Source organism: Danaus plexippus, chromosome 14 (assembly GCF_018135715.1).
Source record: "Danaus plexippus chromosome 14, MEX_DaPlex, whole genome shotgun sequence".
Classification (NCBI taxonomy): Eukaryota; Metazoa; Arthropoda; class Insecta; order Lepidoptera; family Nymphalidae; genus Danaus; species Danaus plexippus.
The window spans coordinates 3817767-3829064 of record NC_083546.1 but is presented as its reverse complement, the minus strand read 5'-3'; positions in this window follow the sequence as shown (position 1 = coordinate 3829064).

Genomic DNA, 11298 nt, shown 5'->3' with positions numbered 1-11298 from the left:
GTAGAAGTGATTATTACCATGTGTGAGAGCGTATAAATGTTTCATGGCCCATGTAGAGATGAAGGTCTTAATAATGCGGGCTTACACTTTACAGTTCAATGCTGTATTATTCGGGAATGCTTTGCAGCAGATATGGGTATGTTTGAAGGTGACGGAAACTAGCTGTGGGCTGTGATTTGAATGGGCAAGACTTATCAAGTAACTACCAAACTGTTACTGTGTCAAAGACCATTTGTGCTGTTTCCTTCGTGACTGCACAGGAAGTTCGAAGAACAGGAAGTTCGGAGGAGGGGAATTTGACCTTAATGAGTTTCATGTGTCCGACCTACGCGTTTTCTCTGGAAGGAGAGAAGGTACCGCAGGCAGATCGGAAGTGTAGGTATAGTCCGTCCGTTCTAACATTAAAAAAGGGCTAAGTTTATAATTATTATGTGCAAAAACGAAGTAGATCGTCAAGCTAAATCTGAAACAACTTCACAATTTTTGTTTACATGACTAGTTATAACGAGATTTTTTTTTTCAGGGAGTTACCAAGTTACAATTCCTCCTTTTTTTAGTGGGCTTAAAGTTAACTATCGTAAATCCAAATAATTTAACACCACAATTTTGCAACCCAAACACCACAATTGATCTAAAGATTTTTAGATTGTTAATTAAAATATTATTCTTTATGTAATTGAGACACCTATTGAAATAATTGATAAAGCTTTTAAATTTGGCTAAAGAAATGATTTTCGACTTTAATTCTGAAATGTCAAAAAGGCTTATGAGCATAGATATTGCGTTTCATAAAATGAATACAGTGAGGAGGACTCACCTCATCTGAAATAGGTAATTTAAATATTATTGTTAAAAATAATTGCTACTGATATATGAACATATTTTTTAACATTCTCCACTAGTTACAAATCGTAACGGCCCAAAGCTTCTTATCTTTATACCTTGTCTAGGAATTGTATAAATCAGGAACACTTAAAGTATAACTTAAATATACTTAAATATTCCTCTCATTAATGTTTATTCCTACTTTTTTCAAAAAATCTATACTTTTCGGTTAGTGGAAAGTAGCATATCTAGTTACAATAACAATCACAATTTGTAAATATGTAACACTGTTGAGATTTAAACCATAAACCCTTACAAAACTTAATTTTCTACTTTAATATGCTGTGTTCTAATTTTCTTTGTGTTTGTAAGTAACCAGAATGTAAATATATTTATTGATCCAAATATATAGAGATATCTATCTCTTTTGATATCGAGTTTTATCAATACGTAATATATTTATACATGTAGCAAATAAGGTCAAATTTATACTTGTTTATGCCTACGCATGTCCGGTGCCTACGTTTGTTGTGAAAGCCAAAGGTTCTAACCTTTTGTCTTAGGATTTAAGGGAAATCGTAGGCTGATATTTGTGTTGAAATGTTTAACATTAAAAGAAATTGTTGTGGTATTTGTTTTGCAAGAATAACGACAATATTATCAGCCTTTAAAGAAATACTATAAGCGCTACAATTAAATAGTAAGGGCTACAATTAAATAAACATTGGTAAGTTACATTGCTAATGTTTGGAAGGATGAATGGACATTTGTACGTTTATAACCTTTTGAAGTAAAAAGTTCCGGACATCTAAGAAACTTATGATTATAATATAATTTGTAATAATAAATATTTATTGGACTTCTTTTGGTTTACATCTCTCATAGAAGCTGCGGGAATCAATAATCTATACATATAAATAAAATTGAAGTGTGTGTTTGTAATATTGAAAAAACTGTTTTTATTCCATGCATAGGAATATATGTACGATACTTACACCAAAAAAACATTTTTTAAATTACTTTTGTCTGTCTGTCTGTTTGTTCCGGCTAATCTCTGAAATGGCTGGACCGATTTTAAATGTACTTTGATTGGCAGGTATGTAGCTGGTGTAATACGGAGTAACTTAGGCGACTTTTTATCCCGATCGCGAATCCCATTCCTAAAATTAATCGTGATCACGCGTGTGTGGGAGGCGGGGCTCATGCGGCGGTTAAAAGTTATTCATTGTTTTTAGTTTTTTTTTTTACGTAGACTGAGTTGCGGGTAACCCCTAGTATGGAATGAAATCAATTAAAAATTACATTACAACTATTATTAATATGAAATATATGAAATATTATAAAGGTTCCCAAGCAGAAGTAATCGGTTTAGTAAATATAATTATTTTTGTATTGTTTTTAATTTTATTCTATTTATAAAAGCAAAAAAAAAACTTTCAAAAAAATACGCAAAATTTGAAACATATTTAATTTGTTAAATAATTTCATTAGATTTATTATTTGTACTAGCACTTTGTGCATTTATATCAAATATAATGACTATTTAAAGTGCTATTATTGAGGGCAAGAATGTAACAGGGTCTGCTGAAGAAAAAATAAAATTTAACAGAATTAATACAACGGTGTGAATAGTTTGGTCGTTTTATTTATTTGTCATTTGCTTCTATTTAGAGCGTTTATATTTCAGAGGTTCGTTACAAGCTGTAGTGTAATGAGCATGCATACGTAAATTGACACTTACACAATACAAGCACATGTCAGAGGCATTCCTGCGGAGGCGGTGTGACGCACTTGTCTCGGTCCGTCAACGTTCCGTCATTAACAGTGACGTCCGTGTCATAACTTCCTATTAAGATAATGTGCTGATAAATAAATATCCGAATCCCATTCAACTGTGGACGAAAATAGCCAATCGATATATATTACGCTTTCGCTAGCGTCATTCGGGCCGTATACGTGATAGGGTAATTCAATGTACGATAAATTTTATGCTATCAATTTCATTACAATATAGTAAGACCATCATAGATTTTTAAATGTTTTAAGCACCCCGATTTAGGACGCTGTGCGGGGGCGAAAGACAGATTGACTTATAAGGCTTCGCCGCGACGTTAACGTCACCGCCCGATTAACTACGAAATGCCTCTTGTTTAGTATTGGATAAAAAACATTTGCTCTCGACATGGCCATATTAAGACATATTCGAACTTATCTCATCATTACCAAATCGGGTCAGGGAAATCAATTAGTTTTGGCTCTAACACGTGGAATGGCTAATTTAGTGATAAAGGAAGTCCCTATAATCAAAGATAAGACAGGTGAAATGTTACCGTGGATTAATTAATTAAATATAATAACTTAAAAAGTGTTACTCTTTTCTGAATTCAACCACCACATAATCTAGAAAAGAATAGTATTATAAATTTTGTTATAAAATTGTTACTGATTAAAGGGTTATTTATAAAATAAAAAAATATATGTAAATAACGTTTATTGTATCTGGAAGTTAAAAGTATTAAACTATAATTTAATGTGTTCCAAATAATACTCTCATTTAGTTTGAACTCTCTGTAATTAACAACATTGCTGTTGTAGTTATTCTCTGCATTGCACGCAAATCTTACCATCAATTACGATGACAGTGTACAAGTGCAGTGCACCGAACAATTTTTCATATTAATGTTCTCATCAACAACTATGAAAAGGTTTCGTAGTCATAATGGCAGCGCAAATGTTAATCATAGTTTAAAATTTAAATCTAACGCTTTTCATTTAATTTTTATAATATCTGAATTTTTTAATAAATTTTATGTTTTACTAATGTGATCTTTGGCATATAAATATACAGGAATAACTATTATATAAGAAAAAAAGCATTTGTTTTCATGTTGAATATCGGAACAAGAAATATTTTATGCTGCCGAAAAGTTGAATACCTCTTAGTATAAAGCATAGACAAATCTCCTATATATACCGTGTACAAATAAACAATAATGGAACAATCTGCATTCACTGCCGTTTGTAGAAGCAATTTAGTGTCATGCAAGGCAAGAGGAAATGTTGTTGCAATTGCTTGCAAGGGCTTCGATTCCCGCCTAAGATAAATTGCTCAGCTGTCGATGGATCGCGCGCCGTATTAGAGCATGCGTATTGAATACAAATGGCGATACGCATAGAATACACGCGGACAACAGACTTACAAGGTACTGTTGACTTTGTGCTTCAAATTAGAACATCTTGAACAATAAAATTATTGAAAAAAGGGGCGGTGAATACCTACTTATATACATAAAAGGAACATTAATTTTACTTATTATTAATTTTGTTGAATGATTGTTAATAATAAAAATGTAATCAAACCTTTAGGAATAGTATTGGGATAAAGTTGTAACTCAAAATATTATGTTTTTTTATAAATGTTTGGATATATTTGGATTGATAATATTCAAATGCGTGTTTGAATTAACATACAACAATCATGACAGTTATCATTGTTTCCTTTAAAAGTAAAACGACTATATACTCATATATAAGATATCGGATCTCGTTAAAATAAAACACTATAACAAAACCGTTTAATAAAAGTGTTTTTACATTCAAGTTATTAATAACTTGTCTATCAAATAAATATCGGTTATAAGTAATAAATAAAAAACTAAACCATTCGGATAGCTACTGAGAGCGAGACCTAAATGACGTTGATTTATCGCCACAAATTGTGTATTTTTCATGATGATCACTCGCCGTTTTGGCGTCGATAAGTGCCATTTAACACTTGATATAGTGTCTGTAATTTGTGTATGTTCCGCTTTTACTTTTCAATTATACCCAAACCGTTCATGAGGTAATTGTAATTGCTTGTGGATAGCTTTATCTGTATATTTTTAAATAGTTATTTTTGTTGTAAGATATTTTGAAACGAGTATTAATAATTTAATATTATTTTATCGAAATACGTAAGGAATGATTGAGAAGTATTAAAATGAAACTATAGAACAAAAAGTTAAGACATTCATATTGTCAGGGAAATCAGCATTTTCGTTATGTTCGTGTATAACTTGAAAAGATCCGAATTAAATATTGATTGCATTGTTATCAAATTTGATCTTCAACAATTATCGTTCGTATACAAAATTATTTACATTGAAGTGCAATAACCGCTGTAAGATTTATAACAATGGTAGATAACTCTAATAAGATGGATGAAGTTGCAAAGTTCGAAGGTCAAGTATCAAGGGCCGCAAGGTGCTAAGAGTAGGGCGCGTAACGAGCCCTGCCTGAGGCTCTATTATAATTGTACAGCACTATCTCATCATTTTACAATACGTATTTGCAAATTCGAACGTTTCATCTGTAGGTGTGCGAAAATTAACACTCTTGGGAACTAGAAAGCGTGAAAGCTGTTAGAAGATTTTTTACAATCGGTCATACTACTCTCATAAAAATTACAGCGGGTAGTATTTATAGGAGTTAGTGATACTTAATATTTGTAACGATTCCGACCAAACTATCGAATGATAAAAAGTTGTTGACTATATTGCTGAGTCTAATTGTGTTAGCAGTCGGTATAATTATCTTATTAGTATACTTTTCATAATCAAACCCCGTCTATGATACTTGATACGTATACTACTTAATCGGTATGTGTATTTAAAATGGACGCAGCGTGTTTATTACTATGGTTGAATTTAAAGTATGACTTGAGTTGCTTTCTAATGTGTTGTATCTCAGTAGGTGATATCACTCGTATTCATATAATCATCATATACTGCCTGCCTGACCTTTCTTCATTCCCTTAATCGATTTTCAATATTAATAATCGGAAATCAAAACAATTTATTCAAATTTTACAATAAAATATAATGGAATGTTGACGTTATCGCATTACAAACACTATATGACCTCTGACATTGGACAACTATAATTTTTTAATCTACAGAGGATCGTGTAATTTGATGACTTTTATTTGTTTAATTCGTTTTAAAGTAATTTATGTTCCGATAAAACTTAATATTTAGTTAACATACGGATCATATATCATTGTCTTATTTTCTTAACGTCAACTGTATTTATATTAAGTAGATATAAATGTGTTTCTACTATGCACATCTAAAATGAACTAAATAGAAAGTGTTGGTGGATACGCGATGACACTTGGACTTTATAGCTAGCGATGGTGTCCGCGCAGCTTGACTTTGTTTTTACGACACCATAACCTTAACTATTTATGGACTGTATTTAGCATAGTCCGCATCACAATATCCTCGGAAGGGCGCGATACTTGTAAACGTTGGGCGGCGCGCGCGCGATCATTGTGTCTTGGGCCCGCGTGGGACGTACCTACTGGTTATCGAACACAGTATCAATAAATTGCACTTGCGTCGTGTTGTACAAATAAAAGAATTAGAGTACCGAGCGTTATCGACGAAAGGTCTAAATAAATCCGAATATGTACTTATTTGTTGTTCACTTTCACCGATATCATCAACTGAATCGAACCAGGAAAATAATGTTGCTTTAAAATATTTCAAAAGAGTTGATTTATTGCTATTCTTGATTATAAACACAATCCACTTAGAATCGTTGTGCAGAGCTTAAAGTTATACACACAGTATTTTCTCTTAGTAGTTTTATTATCATTATCGAGTAACAATCGAATATCATGGCCTAACGAGCAATTACGATTTGTCTGTACGTGTGCTCTCTGATATGCGAGCCGAGTATCAATTAAATCACCGTCTGAATCGAAACATTTTGCTGTGTTATGACTTATGAATATTCTCATGAGCTGGGATGAGAGTCACGCCCTCTCGCGGACTCGAACATGATAAAAGATGTCCAGGTGGCGGATTGAATAGGGCCCATTAGATGCCATTATATGCCTATAAATAATGTGAGAGATGCCCAGAATATCGCTCTCTAGACTTAGAGTGTGTCGTAATTCAATTTAATGTAAGCGGTAATGGAACGATTTTCATACATTGTATGTTAAGTTATCCTATTACAAAGCGTTTTAATAATCATGGAATATCTAAGTACAGTTAGACAGTAATAAAAATGCCATTTTTTTGTTTGTGGTGTTCAAGGTGTTGCTTGGGAAATTTTTATATATTTCTGATAATTTAAAACAATTTGATATTACTTGGTTAGTGTTTTTTTATAACTTTAAATAAATAATTGCATTTTATTAGTGTATATGTATATTGTTTTATTATAATTATTATTTATTTTATCATAGCAAGCAACAAACGGTAATCTTAAATATTTTTAAATTAACTAAGTATTATTAGAACGCTGTAACTTTCCATATTACGCTTTCAGGATTTTTCTAACATTTTTAAGGCCTCTTTTATACAAATTCGTGCTTCTGAAAAACCTTTTTCTTTCCTAATGTGGGCGCTCGAATATCTGATTCCCTTCAATTTTCGATACAGAGTAAAAATAATTGGTTAGAATGCTCTCCCACTTTATCCTCTAAAAATAAAAATATATTTGGAATATTTTTAGAAATGATCCATGCTTTTCTCTCTCTCCTCGCGTTCTCAAGGCTGAGGGACGTAATCATGGTAGATTGCTCTTGCCGCCACAACTCCTTAGGAGTATAAAAAGATCGAGATGACGAGTCCCCGCATCAGCTTGATTTTTTGCTTCGTGTTTGATGGCCCTGTTGCTCCAAATCCTCTCGAGTTTCTTTATCGCTAATTTGGATGTTAGTGATCTTCGAATAACCCCTCAGTCGCAGTCATCATTCTAATTACATGAATTTATGGACTACGTTCAGATTACTCAGCACCTTTTTTCGCATCATGGTCCCACTGAGATCAATGAACATTAGTTTAGTTTTGCTCCTATTTATATGAAGCCAGCCCATTCTGATTTGAATAATTCTGGAGAGAAGTTCAGTCAGCTCTGACTTCGTAACTCCTATAAAAGTTGTTTCATTTGCAAATCGAAGAGTGTTTAATAGACATCCTCTATAAAAATACCTCCTTCCCAACCCTCTAAAACGCGTCTCGTTATATGCTCACCGATAAGGTTGAATAGTTACGGTTGAATATAAAGACCTGGCGGACTCCCTTATTTGCGGCGAATAGTTGCGTTATGTCATCTTCTAGTCTTACTATTAAATTACTCTACTTTTCTTGTGCTGAAAATGTATCTATTCAGCACAAGAAAAGTTAGGTGTTGAGGTATTAACATTTCTCCTATTACGCTGAACATTTTCCTCCAGTCAATACAGCCCATAATTTTCGCGTAGTCGCATGCTTACTTCCAATTAATTTATCTTATTCGACCTTTTCATAAATTTCTTGAAAGTATTCTAATTTAGAGTGGGCTTCTTTGAAAATTGCGGAAAATTTTTAAGATTTTAATGTGGGCCGAACATAAGCAGGCTCATTGGTTCTACGAGAATATAAACATGAATGGATTCACTTTGCTATGTGATAATATTTGAATTAGTTTTTGTGAGTTAATTTAAAGTTGAATTTACAATAGGTCTTAGTTTCACGAAGAATTTTTTTTTTAATATTGATATATTTTGTTTATAATTTTAAGTTTATGTTAAAAAGTACAGTGTATATTAGTTAAAACATATTCAAGTGTAAAAGATGACCATAGATTTTTTATAATAAAAAAATATTTTTAGTTACCAAGGTGAGTTGTATTAACGTAATCTTGATTTTTTTGCAACCTCAGTTACTCTCTACCCATATAACTCGTGTTTGACTATTATGTATTTTTAGATATCCAATTTTAATTAGGTTACAGAACTAACAAACCCTGTATTGACGATAAGATTTTGTATGACTGTGAGTAAAACAATTACGAAATGACTCAAATGGATCTGTTTATGAAAATATAAACGTCCATGCAACCCTTGTAATTCAATTCTCTATGTCAGATAAGTTTAGAAAAACCTCTCAACGCTGATGAAGTTTGAAGTTATCTAAAATGGAGAAATAAACAGGCGATCATATAAATATGACATTATTTAAAAAAAATATATTGTAGTGGTAGGAGCTTTCGGCTTTTAATCAATGTTTATGAAAATTTTACAAAACTTTTTATACAAGTTACCTACCTATATCTAAATATATGATATTATTATCAGTTCTTATGACTTATCATATATGATAAATTTATTTCAGTGAATAAGAGGAATGTTAAAAATAAATGTTAAATAAAAAAAAAAATAGTTAATCCATTAAGACAAATCCAATTCTAAAACAAACTTTTGGTTTTTTAACATGACATAAATAAAACAAAATTTGTTCTATTTTATTTCGTGATTAGATTTCGCGAAATAGTTTTATCATTAAAACCACAGAGTTTGACTGAACCAGTCTTAAAAAAAATTTAGTATTAAATACAATAGAGTTATAATTTTTACAAATTAAGTCAAAGTTGAATTAATAAAAAGCCTTAAGGACTACTATAAAGTAGATTTAGCATATACATGATTGTTGGCAAATTGACTTTAAAGCGAATATTTGTATATGGATTTTAGTATTTACCTAAAATAGCCGTTTTCGACTTTCTAACCACTTTTATTTGGATTTAGAATATCACAGATTTAAGTCAATATTAAAATGTCAATTCAACAATTTCAGTTTCAGGTGTTATTAATTAAGGTAAACGTTACATTAGGTCGAAGTAGGAATGTGTCTGTAGTTGTTATAACATCTCAGAAACTGTGTTTTTGGTGCGTGTCTATTTATGATAGACAATGATCCAAGATTACCCACTGACTAATACATAAACCGCACTGGAAATAGTGCGGTACGTATAAATTATGGAGTGCACTCGGTGATATTGTGTTTCACGTCCGGCGGTTTAGACATGGGCTGGGTATATCTGCGTGAAAAGGGCAAAATATTGCACAAATTTCAAAGTCGACAGGACAGCATTCGATTCGTCCCGGTGTTGGGTTTCATTGCGCTATATCGCGTCAACCTCGCGAACGATACAAGCCTCATGAGACCACATAATAATGTTTTATTCGATGCGACGTTTATTGAAAGTTATACATTCTGGGTGGCGCATTCGAGATGCAAACATATATAGTGAATTTTAATAGTACCATCGGAATTTTATTTTTTTCATTTTTAGTAAAGTGATAACAAAATTAAAAATTCGAAAATTTTAGAAAAAGATCATAAATAATATTTTCAAATGATAATAAGAAATTGTAGCGTAAAGCAGTTATTTAAAGTTGAATTATAACAGTTAAATTAGACATTTGAATACGATTAAAAAACAAGGGTTTATAATGTAAATTCACTTACACGTCATTTTGATTTGGACCATAAATTGTAATAATTTGTTAGTGATGCTTTGGAAATGCTTATTTAAGACACACTAGCTGCTCGCATAGCCAGTATCAGCCGGCTATCAGTAAGATTCTATCTACAATATTGTTAATCCGGTAATTTGAATTTATTGCACACTGAATAAATAGTGTTCCAGCTATCGGAAAACATATCGACACAAGCACCCGCGTATTTAGTTCGGGCTTGCTTTCAGAACCTCCTCCTTTCTGCCACGTTATACGCAGGACATACCAATGCTTGAATCTAACGGTTCCCCATCTCTTTAGTATTCATATAAATGCTAAGCAATTTACAAGGGGTCCTGCAAAAACAATATAATACGAGCGATAAATGACAACAAAATCATTTTTTTTTCTCATTGTTCCCAAACAAATGTTTTGTAAGGCATACCAAAGCTGGGAAGTATTTAATCTCACGTATTACTTGTAGCAGATGTGATTGTTTCTCCTTAACGGGCAAACAGCTCTAATCGGAACATCCTCCGAGCCGGCTGTGTCCGAGACGCTGGCGTTAATTAGACTCCTATTGCATTTTGCTGAATAAAATACATGAGCGGTGAGGTCAGAATCTGTTCGTGGACAAAACACAGGAAGACTTCTATTATCTACACTTACAAACTAAAACCTTCCCAGCCACGCAACGGTATTATATTTTAGCGGTCCGCGACCCGCTAAGGTGTGGACCAGCAATCAGGAATCATTATTTACAGACAGCTATTATCATCTCATGGCTTTTCTGGTTTATTATCAGTTTTACTCGTTATGTGGTCTCAGGAAGAATAAATTATGCTATTAAGTCAGCTGATTTGACAAAATTATTTATGACATCGAGAATTCACTTGAGAGAGCGGAACAGATGGTCAAGTGTTTATGGCATTTATTGGATATTATGTATTATAATAAAAAAAAACATTTTTTGAAAAAATTAACACACATATAATAGTAATTAATAAGAACGAACTTAATAAGTATTTTATAAAAACGAACTGTCCAATTCGACAAAACGACGACAGCGTACGCACAGCCTCCAATCAGATAAGTATATGTAAATAATTATTAAATATTATCGAATGTCAGATATGGTCGTTTAGGTGGCCGTTCTGTTATCTATGTTATTTGTTGTTAACAGTTCTGAGGGCGCT